Below are 13,058 nucleotides of genomic sequence, written 5' to 3'. Positions count from 1 at the left end.
TGAAACAGAACACTTTTGGTACCTTCCCAAATAGAATAATTAATCCTTTGTGTCACCAAAAATTGGCATACATTTAAAAAGATGGTCAGGGTCCAAAAGATACACAACCCGTCTCAAAAAGGTGCTGGAGAGATCCTCAGTTTTAGTCAAACTATTTCCAAATGGTTTGATACAATGAAATTAAGCACAGTACCAACAGAGTCATATCATTATGACCAGTGCAACGAGCTGCAGTGGTGATGGCTCTTGCAAAATAATGTCAGAAGGTCATAGATCGCGTATTACGGACACTGCAACTAAATTGAGTTTTCATACTTTAAAAGTCAACGAAAACTGCTTAATCCCATCTAAACGTAACAATTATTGTGCACATGACTACATAGTAACCTTGCTTGTAATGACCAGTTCCATTACCTTATCTTAGCCATACATTCTTGGTACCAATAGATATTTAATGAAGCAAGGCTATAATGTGTCCTTGTTAGGTTTAAACCATCTGACAGAAGCACTGCCCTTTGCATCAAAGTCAAATAAAGAACAGTAGAGTCTGGTTGGCTTTCTCAGGCTAAACGAAGGCTGGAATGAACCCATTTGCTAACATACAGGCCAATTTAAACTGTGTCTTCTGTCCCATCTACCTATAGCCTATTTTTAAGAACATGGCACTATTTTTTTTTAAACTAATAGTATGAGTGGAAAAAAAAAGTTATTTAAATTGGATCTGTTGCAGGTGGATTTACTTTTAACCATAAAATTAAAACTATTTAAATTAATGTTTTGAATTATGCTATGGGACGTGATTTAGGTGAACTGAAATTAACAATTTCGTCAATTATGCCAGTGCACTGCTCAGTACGAATATAGCCATCAGATTAGTAAACATTAAATGTCAGCAGAGGGCGCTGTGTCTCCAAAAATATAGCTACAGAAAAAAAAATAGTTTGCCGTCATCTTGTAGTTTCATCATCTAATTCTAAGCTATCGTGCGAAGCAATAAAATGTCAGAAGTGAAAAAGTAGACAAAGAGTACACATACAGTTTAACTATTGCTAATTGTACAATATGTGTCATTTCCATGGGTTTTCCAGAAATGATCACCTAAATAATATATAAAATAATAGTGTGCCCTGCTTGATTCAAATGGGGGGGGGGGGGGGGGGGAATGAATGTTGTATCTAGTCAGAAGGAAGAGCAGGTGATGTCATGAGTTTGAATGAGCCAGTAACGCCGTTGGGTGCAAAATAGGGACTGTCACACTTGGGAGGTATGGTAACGTCTGCATAACTCACCTGCACCATAACCCAGATGCACTTTATACATCCCTGTGGAAGAATATTGACTCCAAAAAGCTGGCAGAGCATCATGGTAGTTGTAGTTCTGCAGCATCTGGGGATCTAAATATTACCCAGTCCTGACGAGAGCCTTGAAACCTTTGATAGGGATCCTTCCTGCCTTTCTTCCCCTCACTTCCTCCTGCATCTGACAATTGGATATGGACAGACTTCTGATTGTTGCCACTTGCTCATACCACACCTGGCTACAATTTGTCATGTTCTATGCTGGTTGTGATACATTGGGTGCCCCTGTGTCCTAATATCAGACATCATTCATTTTGATGTATTCTCTTCCTGCTGTAATGTTTTCCTCTGTGTAACCATTCACTTCCAGGAGTCTTCGTTAGGCCACAGCTCAGGCCTTTTCTGGAAGTAATGTATTAAGAATGTATACTGCCATAAGTGTGCATTCCATGCCACCAATAACAGGGCTGATTGCCTTTACTGAAATCAAAAGGACTATATCAAGTCAAGGAAGGGGAACTCTACGAAGCTAACATTTTCTGTTGGCAATGTATTCAACTGGCGAACTGAGGCCATTAGTTTCCTTGGCATTAAAGTTAAAAAAGGGAATATCCACCATATGTATAAGTTATTAAGAGCTCTCCACCATGATAAAAGCTCTCTGCCTTTTAAGGGAGGTATATTTATTCAAAGATTAGGAAATAGAGGCACACTTTTGTAATGTGATTCTAATGGAAACCTTAGCAAATGAGATCCATCGTACATCCGATGAGAACAGGAGAAACTGAGCTTCCATGAATACACTTCTTCGTTTAAATGTATTAAATTTTTTTCCACAAGAGAAAAGACCCAGACACTTGGAATATTAAACAACGCCGGGTGACAAACACTCCAAACGATGTATATGACTTATCTAAATAGCTGAGCATGTTGAAGATAGATCAGATCTATCTTTCTAGATATCCATACGACTTTTATTCAGTCACCCATTAGACAGCTCTTACACCTATTATCACTCATCGAAATGTACTTCTAGAGAATGTCCTTTTTAGCAGGATCACAGTAAAGATTCCCACAGGTTTAAAATTTAACTTTAATACTGGGTTTCCTGTAAACAGCATTCATTTCCTGTGGGCCTAAGCATTGTGCAAGTATAAAATATACATTTAAAAAAAAAAAGAGGCTTTTTTCGCGTCAATTGCAGATCATAGGGAAATCAGCTTCCTCCCCTCACGTCCCCTCCTCTCTTGCCGGCCACGCCTACTTCCTTTTATTAAGTTCATATGCAGCATGCTGCAAAATACAGCTCAATGTGAAATGCATGGGGTGGAGCACGCCTACAGATCTTAGTGTATTAAACACTGTATTAAAATCGCTTGAAGCTGAAGCAAGTTACTCGTAACAAATTATTCCTAGCTGAAGAAACAAATTATACATTAAAGGTTGTTTTATTCATAGAATTCTATAGAGGAGAGTTGTGTATATATGGAGCAAAAGCATGTGCAGCCCATTACATTAGGATGTGCACTCAGAGAAAATTACCATTGAAACGTTATTTAAAATTTGCAAATATAACAAAAGAAGTGCAAAACATACATTTATGCACTGGTGATAAAGATTATTCAAAAACATGGTAAGGGGGGGGGGGGCGGGGCCTAACCGCCAAGCAGACTGGTCGCACCAAACCGGAGCTCCAGGCAAGAACCGGTAAACAAGCGACTTACCCTTCAAAGATCACACCTAACTTGCTGAAATAACGAGGCACAATAGCAGTGTGACCCAGAGGCTCACTTAGCCGGTACAACGGACCCTGAGAAGCAATCTGAGGTGGAGATAGGGTTGCGGCCTACCAGCGGGTGCAGGTGCGGGAGAGGCGGCCGACCTCCACGCCAGCGGCTTTGTTGGAAAACGCTGCTACACCCGAGACCCCGTTTACCCCCCCTGGCTGGTGAAGGATATCCCGGCACAACCAAGCAACTAATACCAACGAAACGTACCTGATTCAAACACACTACTCCGCAACACAGCAACCGATGGAGCCACGGAGACCTCGGGGCACCTTATAGCTCGAAGGACCCAGTCAAGCCACCCTGTGGGCCCGAACGGACTGTCCACGGACCCCTGCCGCTTACAGTCTGACCGACTCTCACCCTGGCGGGAAAATCGTGGACATTGCACACAAGGAAGGTGGAAGCCCAGCCAGGGAATTGGATGACTGGTTAACTGTAGGAGCTGGATGTTAGCCGTAATTTGTCTTTGGACAGGGAGCCTAACCGAGGCTACAAACAACCCAGCGACGCAAACGCGAAAATCATAGCAAGTTTAAAAAGTTCAAAATGTTATGTTATTGATCCCACTTAAGATTAGCTGAGTCTTTCCAACTCCACACATAATGCATAAGGGTTTAGTCTTAACTAATACAATGTCAGAGACGTCTCAGATGCATGCATATTAGTCCACATTATGAACACTAGACAGCACCAGGGCATACCGTGAGCGACTAAACAGTGAGTTAATGACTGTGAGTTAATGAGCATAGGGTCTCTAAAAGAGAAGCCTAGATTAACTGTGTTACGTGTTTGCATCATGGTGCTCTGCTAAGCAGCCACGTTAGTTAGAATCACTAATAGAATAACCATGCCAAAGCAGTGCCCACGGAGGCACACCTATCGTAGATATACATGTTGTAAGCCTACACAGTTAAACATACACACAGGCATATCGCCATCACAAAGACAGGACATACACACCATCAGTATTTTATTTCTTTTCAGTATTATGTATCCTAACTACAGCTAAGCATGTTTAACACGCATGGTCGAGCAAATCGGCAACATGCATTATGTGATCTAATCAATACTACACCATTGCCACTATACATGGCCCACCAGTCAGGCATCCAGAGCCGGCATCGGCTGATTAAAGCGGACTAAACCTACACAGGACTATTTTCCTGGACACTCTCTGGGTGGTGATACTCTCAGTTATTAGCATGTTATTATCATGGTTTGCGTCTATGCTTTTCTTATGTTTTTTGTTTACCTTTGTGCCGTGATAAGTAGCAATTATCTATGTATAGCCTGGCTATGCTGTTATATAAGTTAGTTCAGCTTATGTACCTTTTTAACCTACAAATGTTTATTAAGCATGACCACGATATCTATCTCCCTAGCTAGGCATACAGCGGTCATAACAACCCATTGCTCCTCTTCTACTCATGTCTCAACGTATAACTAATCATACTGTTATCTTTTGTTGAAATCTCTGCTACGATCTCACAACTTAACTACTTAAAGCGTGTATAATCTACTGCACATAGCGAGTTTAAAACATAACACTTAAAAAATGTGCCGATATTCTTATATCACAAATGTACAACTACTGTGTCTCTATCTTTTGAATATGCTGTTGTGGCATTGACAAACGTTTTTGTTACTCCCTGCACAAAGAAAAATAAAGAATAATAAAAAAAAAAAACATGGTAAGGTAATGGACATTTACAGAAACGTTTGCCCAGAGACCTAGACAACAGACAAGGAGAAAAATTTGGCCATGCGTTAGGGTGTGCTAAATGTGCCTGGGTATATAAGGAGTGAGATGTGTTTAATATAGATCTTTTCTAGACTGCACACTGCATCATAGTGCCACAAAGTTGCACAATCGTCACTATAGGAGTAAGATATCATCCATATATTACAGTTGTGTAACAGGAAAATAAATAATTGCGTTATTATGAGACTTAAACTCTGTCTGAAAATGGCTTGAAATATTACATTTACATTATTGGATTTTGAAGAATGATACTACTCTTTCATGGATATCCACTTAAGAGACTTAAGTGGGAACTGGCCAGGGAATTTAAAAATGGAAGTCAAACTTATAGAAAAATGGGAAAACTAGCTTGTCATTTCCTGGATGGTAAATAATCCTGTGCATGTTATCATATTCCATATAGGGCCACACAGCCTGGTATAGTCCGCATCTAAGTCTGTAAATATTCAGTACAGAAGCTGATAATCTACATCACATCACCAAGCTAAATGTGGAAAGTACTCAAACTTTCTATCCATTGTAGAAATCACTGCATTCTCCAAAACGATGGCAGTCGATCTCAGCATTGTGGATACAATTTAATAAAACAAGCCCTGACTATAAATTACAACAAGTTAAGAACTCTCAAGCATCATAACCACTACAGCGTGCCCTGGCATCTCCAGTATAAGTGGTCGAACCATTTAGTAATAGCTTAAACTTTTACCTGTCCTCAGGTGGTCGCTGCTCCCCACCTCCACAAGAGAGCTGCGTAAGAGCTTCCGTTGGCTCTCCACAGCTAAATCCTGCAGTTGAAGGCTAGCTCAGTGGCTGAAGGCGTCAGCTAATCACTCTCAACCATTGAGATAAGCCTTGCACCAGATTTAGCTCAATGCAGAGAGTTTCCAGATGACAGATTGCCAAATTACCATAAGTTAGTAAAACAGTTGCTAAAGTTACATTGGGGGGTAGGCAGCAGGACAACCCAGGCACCATAACCACTAAAGCATTCTTTAGAGGGCATGGTATTGGGAGTCTTCCTTTAAGATTTCCTTTGGTTGGCAAATTTTTATGTTACGTCAATGTTGCAGAGCAGATGTTATACATATCAGACTGGCGTAGGCAAACCCCGTCAAACCCGATATGGCAATGCAGTCATTCAGGAATACCTTTATAGAGGTATTTCATTTTATTTCCGTAGGCTCCATGTATAAGGTGATCACCTGCAGATAAACTTAAATTTCAATAAACGGTCACATGCCACAATAGATCTGAACTGTGTCACAGATGTGCAGTTAGGTCGGGCACACAGCTGCAACAGCTGGCTTTGCAAAGTTTAGAGACCTATGAGCATCTCCATGAGTGTTTTCTTTTTTTTCTTGGTTATCTTTCACCATCATAGGAAATGAACTACTTGGGTTCTTTTGCATATTAGACGACCCGGGACGTCTGCACAGCTTCTTCTAAAACGGCACCCTACTGCTAAATAAGGATTACATGATAGAATATATAAGGACTGCTTTTTCCCATCCTGAAATCAACTACAACAACTACGACAATATATGCAATTGTGTAGATGTGAATTATAAACAAAAAAGAAAAAGCAATTTTGAAGTGATGCAGCAACTACAAACGTAGGGTTAACAGAGAAAGTTTATTATCTATGTTTGGGTTAATTCCCCCTGTGACATAACCTGCAAAACACCCTAACTCCTAATGGATAAGCAGTGCACTAGTGGTTGGTGCAGGCTCTTAATACCTATTGATTTGTTCCTGAGAAATGTAGTCCAAGTCCAATTAAACTCTACAGTGATCAAGAGGCAAGTTTAGGAGATGTTAACCAGGGATGTGGAATTTCAAAAGAACATCTACCCACCCCTGATTTTTTGCATGCAATGCTGTTTTCTTTTAAAATGTAAGTTAAATTGAAAATTCTCTAATTAATTAATCAAATATTATTATTCAATGTAGCTTTATCCCTGTGTCTTTGTCTCTTTAGGCAAATTCCATCTAACCTGCTTAGATATAAACAAATTATCATTATCAGGTCATCTTTTAATCTCAGCAAATTCCATCATCTCCCGACTCTGGAACTCACCCACTATACCAACTGTGGATGAAGTCTTATCTGTAGTATTTGAAAATAAAAGATGTGAATTAGCTTTCCGTGAACCATCTACCTTCACGTCTATACTACAGCATGAATGGTCCATGTGGGAAGATGGTGTGAAAAAGGAATACGAACTTTAAAGGACCACTATAGTGCCAGAAAAACAAACTTGTTTTTCTGGCTCTATAGGGTCTTTGGGTACCTCCCACCCTCTGGGTCCCACTCCCGCCGGGCTGAAGGGGGAGGAAGGGGTTAAATTGTTACCTTTCTCCAGCGTCGGGCTCCCTCGGTGCTGGGGACTCTCCTCCCTCTTCCGACGTCATCCGCCGAATGCGCATGCGCAGCAAGAGCCGCGCGCACATTCAATCAGTCCATAGGAAAGCATTTCTCAATGCTTTCCTATGGATGGCAGCGTCTTCTCACTGTGAAGATCACAGTGAGAAGCGCGGAAGCGCCTCTAGCGGCTGTCAATGAGACAGCCACTAGAGGCTGGATTAACCCATATGTAAACATAGCAGTTTCTCTGAAACTGATATGTTTACAGCTGCAGGGTTAACCCTAGATGGACCTGGTTCCCAGACCACTTCATTGAGTCTGGGTGCCTAAAGTGGTCCTTTAACTATGTTCCCACCTGACTGAATCCTTGTTCTACTTACTGAATTTGTGTTTGGTACCATGTTATAACTTATTCTTTGAATTTATTTTCACTTCTGTACATACTTTATTTATTTCATTTATATCAGAAACTATCATTTTTTATGTGTATTTCACTTATATATCTGTTTTATTTGAAAACAGTTCATACATTATTGTATTTGTGTAATTATTATATTATCTGTTATACTATTTAAAAAGAAATGTGAGTTAAACATTGAGCACATCAGAGCACCACATATGGAACTTTTAATCACATCTCCAGCAAGTTACATATTGTAAAGAGTGGTAGCCAGTTGCCCAGCCTTTTGCCACCAAACAATATCAATGATACAGTGCTAGAGAGAAGTCCAGTTACCTCGACGCTATAAAACATGGACTCCTACTTCCCTTTGCAATGTTTGTAAATCTTTGCTAATAGAGAGAAAAAAACAAGGCACAAGAGAATACTGAGAACGGACAGCAGCTGAAATAGCTTGCCGTTTGCTGGGTCCCCTCTCAGATCTCAAGCTGGTTTTAGCTCATCTTGTGCCATTACAGAAAGAACATCTCTGAAACATATCAGACTGGTCCCACCCATACGGGCAGTCCAGATGCGAAACGCCAGCAAGATCCCTCTGCACGAGAGACACAGTAAGCTCAGACGACCGTTTCAACCTTGTTAGGCATCATCAGTGAGGCATAGCTGTTATCTCTCTAGGCACCGTGAGCAAGGTTTTTTGCTCTCCATAGGTTTAAAGGGTAATCCAGACGTGGACCCCTTGCTCACAGTGCCTACGGAGATATCGGCTATGCCTCACTGATGAGCTAAAACCAGCTTGAGATCTGAGCGGGGACCCACCAAAGGGCAGGCTATTTCAGCTGCTGTCAGTTCTCAGTATACTCTTGCACCCCGTTTTTTTGCTCTCCTGTCTTTGCTAATAGATGTGTGCAGGAGACCTCCTTGTCCCATAGCCTATGCAATGAGCCTAAGTTCTTATGGCATGTCCCTTTAAGAGTGCATTTACTGTTATGTATTAAAGAGCAGAATGACGAGACAAAAAAAAAAAAAACATATGCCATAAACAAGGTTTAAAAGTCCAACACTACTAGACAGGCTTAAAGATTACTAGCCACATCAAGCCTGAAAGATCCATGACGAACTCAGCAGGGTTCATTTTTTTACTGACCAAGGGCAAATGGGCGAGTGAACATTTTAAAACCTTGCTAGAAAGGGTTAACATTTGCCAAACATTCACGTTTTTACTATTGTCATTTGTGCTAAAGCTCTGAAACAAACATGGAATAATCATCTCATTGTTGGGGATATGAAGTAGTGTTAGCTGTTAATCATTAGGCTGTTAATTGACAGACATTGGTAGAACGGTATAAATTTATTTTATTATTGAGTGACATTCACAAACCAATAATTTCTAGTACAAAGCCTGAAATAGCAAAGTTAAAGTTTATGTACAAAGTTTGTGTATAACCACTTCCTCAAGAGATGATGATATAAGATGTCGGAGCATGTAACCGAGTACAAAACAAAATAAAACACTGAATTTGCTCGGTGTAAACGGTAACTAGGAACAACAAATTTTATAGAACATTACTTACATTTACTTTATATTTTTTTTAAAACAGACCTGATATAATGAATATTGAAGCATTTTTATAAGAATGAATTTAAGAAAAAAATAAGTAATACGTCTCATAAGTGCTATTTTAAACATATAAGAGGTTCTTTAAAATAAAAGCAGAGTTTATATATTATATGCAGTTATATACCGTATGTGCAAATTTAAATATGGCTATATCTTATGCAATGCTAATCTGGGGAGAACACTGGAAATGTGGTGGTCCACAAATGTGTGGAATTGAGATAAGCCCCATCCAGGAACAGTGTATATGTAAAAATGGGATATGTCATAGAGGCAGGGCCAGATTAACATAGGGGCTGATGGAGCTGCAGCTCCAGGCCCACGCCCATGGAATAGGCCCATTGATTTTTTTTTATTTTTTTTACACACTACTCTTAGGGTTGCCAGGTATTTCTCATGTATTTCTTAGGGTTTCCAGGTATTTCTACGAAGTATTTCTCAGGTATCTGAGGCTGCCTAGCCGGTGCCTGTATTGCAGTAATACCGGCAATACAAATGTCTGTCTCAGTATAAACAGATTGTTCTGCAATACCAACGCCGGCCAGTAGGGGTCGCTGTTTGTGTGGAGAGAGGCAGTGATAAGAAGTTATGGCATCTCCCTCCCTGCCTCTCTCTACTCACTGAGAGTCCAGACAGCAGCTCTGAGACATGGGGACGCTGAGACATTGGGACACTGGGGAACATGGGGACCCTGAGACACTAGGGACCCATGTCTCCCAGTGGCCCCTAGTCTGTGTCCCCATGTCTCCCAGCCACTGTCCCTAGTGTCTCAGTGGCCCCACGTCTCCCAATGTCTCTAAGTGTCCCCTAGTGTCTTAGTGACATTGGGACACTGGGAGACATGGGGACACAGACACACTGAGACACTAGGGTACACTGAGAGACATGGAGACACTGGGGGACACAGGGAGACATGGGGACACTGGGCGACTTTGAGACCTAGGAAACATGGGGCACTCCCAGTGTCCCCATGTCTCCCAGCCAGTGTCCATAGTATCTCAGTATCCCCATGTGTCCCTGGTGTCTCTCAGTGTTTGTAGTGTGCCAGTGTCCCTAGTGTCTCAATGTTTCCTAGTCTCCCAAAGTCCCCTAGTCTCCCAATATCTCCCAGTGTCCCCATGTCTCCTAGTGTCTCAGTGTCCCCTAGTATAAAAGAAAAAATCTCAGGCACTCACAGTGATAGATTTAGGCAGGTTTATTGGACACTGCAACGTTTCGACCTGTACCCAGGTCTTTATCAAGTCTCCAATGTTCCCTATGTATCAGTGTCCCCTATGTATCAGAGTGTCTCAGTGCCCCATGTCTCTCAGTGCCCCATGTCTCTCTGTGCCCGTAGTGTCTCTGTGCCCATAGTGTCTCTGTGTCACCTAGTATAAAATAAAAAAATCTCAGGCACTCACTGTGATAGATTTATCCAGGTTTATTGGACACTGCAACATTTTGACCTGTACCTAGGTCTTTATCAAGTCTCCAGTGTCCCCTATATCACAGTGTCTCAGTGCCCCATGTCTCCCAGTGTCCCCTTGTGTCTGTCACCCAGTGTCCCCATGTCTCCCAATGTCCCCAAGAGTCTCAGTGTTCCCAGGTCTCGCAGTGTTCCCTAGCATCTGTGCCCCCATGTCTCCCAGTGTCCCCATGTCTCTTAATGTCCCCTAGTGTCCTAGTGACATGGGGACACTGGGAGACATGGGGACATAGACACTAGAGGACTGGGAGACATGGGGACACAGACATGCCCCCTTTTTGTGTATGTTCGCCCTTTCGGCTGTTCTGGTTATGTGATTTGTGTCAGTGGCCCACCTTTTTACCGCATCCATAGACTTCCTGCTTTACTGGACACTGCTGTTAGGGGATATGGGTTGACTTAAAAGATGAAAGCGTGAGATTAGCAAAGGGTATGTGTTTTCTCATAGTTGCATCCTATGAGTTTCCCTCCAGCACCATCTCCATCAGATACATGACGCTTAGGAGGTAGGACTGTTTTAGTGTTTTTGGTCAATAAGATTTTGTAATTAGGCCCATCATAATTATCATAACCAGGCCCACTGGGCTCTTAATCCGGCCCTGCACAGAGGTGCTCTGGTATACCCACCAAGAGCACTTCTGAAGCACTCGGACAGCAATTGTATGCCCCAAGATTGGAGTCTTTATGGCTAAGAGCAAATAATGTTCCAACTTGGCATGAGTTGGTATTCTAATGCAGAACTATTAAACTTAAAGTTACATTATGTGTACCACAACCCAGGGGCGTACCTAGAGCATTTGGCGCTTCCTGTGTTTGGCAACCCCCTCCGCCCCCCATCTTTAAAATAAAAAAAACACCTGCAATATTTTCAATGTTTAATGTTTTCATTTAAAAAAATTGCACGAATGTGTGCAGAGAAAAATCCCTGTCCTGCCCCCATTACGTCCCACCATCGACATGACATTGCGGAGATGAAGATCTAAAATGGGCCCTTTTTAGTTAATATAAAAGAAAGAGTAGTTAGATGGTTGGTTCAAATGGTTGGTTATACTGGTTTTACAATGTTGTTAGGTTTCAAGCTCGTTGGTGGCTCAGAACCTCGTAGGTGTAGGGGTATCTGGGAATCCCCTTCCAGGATTATGGGGGGAAAAATGTTGGCACTTTACATGTTGATATTTATGTGGTGTTATATTGTTATGTAATGTTTATGATATGGGTCATTGCCTTTTATGGACATGTGGGAGATGTAATAATGTTGTATGGTTGGTGGTTGGTGGTTGGGGTGGGTAATGACTTGTTTGTATATGCTATAAGTTATTAAAGCTGTGAACATATTGACCCATATATGAGATTGTCGTTGTCTTATTTGGGTATTTTTATGTAAACTAATCCCCATCTGCCAATATGACGACCATGCACCTGTCATGTTTTTAATCATACCAGTTGAGACCGGAAGGACTGTGGACACCAAACAGAGAATGGAAGTTTCAAATCATTCATAAAAAAGTTTTACAGTTGACTATTCGACAGTTACATGGGACTCCTGGTGTAATAGTCTCTACCAAACGCTGTAGGGGTTATGGTGCTTACAGTCTCCACGGGAGTTCACAGCTCAATCCAACAATAATATAAGTTGCATCAGCTGCATCGTCGTTCATCCTACTCTGTTCTCTCAGTAAAAAGTATCGCTGTAAGTACTGTAACATTATATCTATAAATAAAGCTAACCAGAACTTGGTAGGCTTGGGCACTGAAGCATGTCATGATTTGCTCCACTGCTCCCTTGAGGAAAAGTTAGCTTTGACTGCCCTTTGTTAAGAACTTTTCTAAATTAAAAAAACACATGCATTTGCCCATGTGCTATCTACTCACTATACAATTAATTATATAGCTGCAGTGTATTTCATAGCACTGTTTAAGGCAAATAATTCCCAAAAAACATGTTTGACATACAGGAACTGTAGATAAAGAGGGCCCTGCCCAAATGATCCTACAATCTAAAAGCTAAAAGATGTCCTTGGTTTCTTGCGAACAGTGAATCAGATAAGGGAAAACTAATTTTATCACTGATTGGCTGCGGTGTAGTCAGCAGAGGAAGTTCCATTCCTCAAACAGGAAGTTGCTTTTCACACTTAGCGCACTGTGTGTTTGAGTTAGGGTTTTGTACTAGAAAGGAAACTGTGGAGAAATGAGAAATTGTAGGCCAAAGTAGTAGAACTGAAATCTTTTTCCAACTTGGGTATTATGGCCGAAACGTTGAAATACCCTTCACATTTTCTACAATTTACCACTTTAGTAATAAACTTGAGTTATAAAAACTGTGAACGTTGGTAAATAAAGAGGAAAGAAATGTGAAAGGT

At 41.2% G+C, this 13,058-nt stretch overlaps 1 protein-coding gene across 1 annotated transcript in view; it reads right to left on the bottom strand.

Annotated features, from left to right (window-relative positions):
• Nucleotides 1-13,058, bottom strand: part of LOC134569157 (receptor-type tyrosine-protein phosphatase C-like) — an 87,866-nt gene that overhangs the window by 44,201 nt on the left and 30,607 nt on the right. The window lies entirely within an intron of this gene.

This window comes from Pelobates fuscus, chromosome 7 (genome assembly GCF_036172605.1).
Source record: "Pelobates fuscus isolate aPelFus1 chromosome 7, aPelFus1.pri, whole genome shotgun sequence".
Lineage (NCBI taxonomy): Eukaryota > Metazoa > Chordata > Amphibia > Anura > Pelobatidae > Pelobates > Pelobates fuscus.
This window is presented reverse-complemented; position numbering and strand designations above follow the sequence as displayed.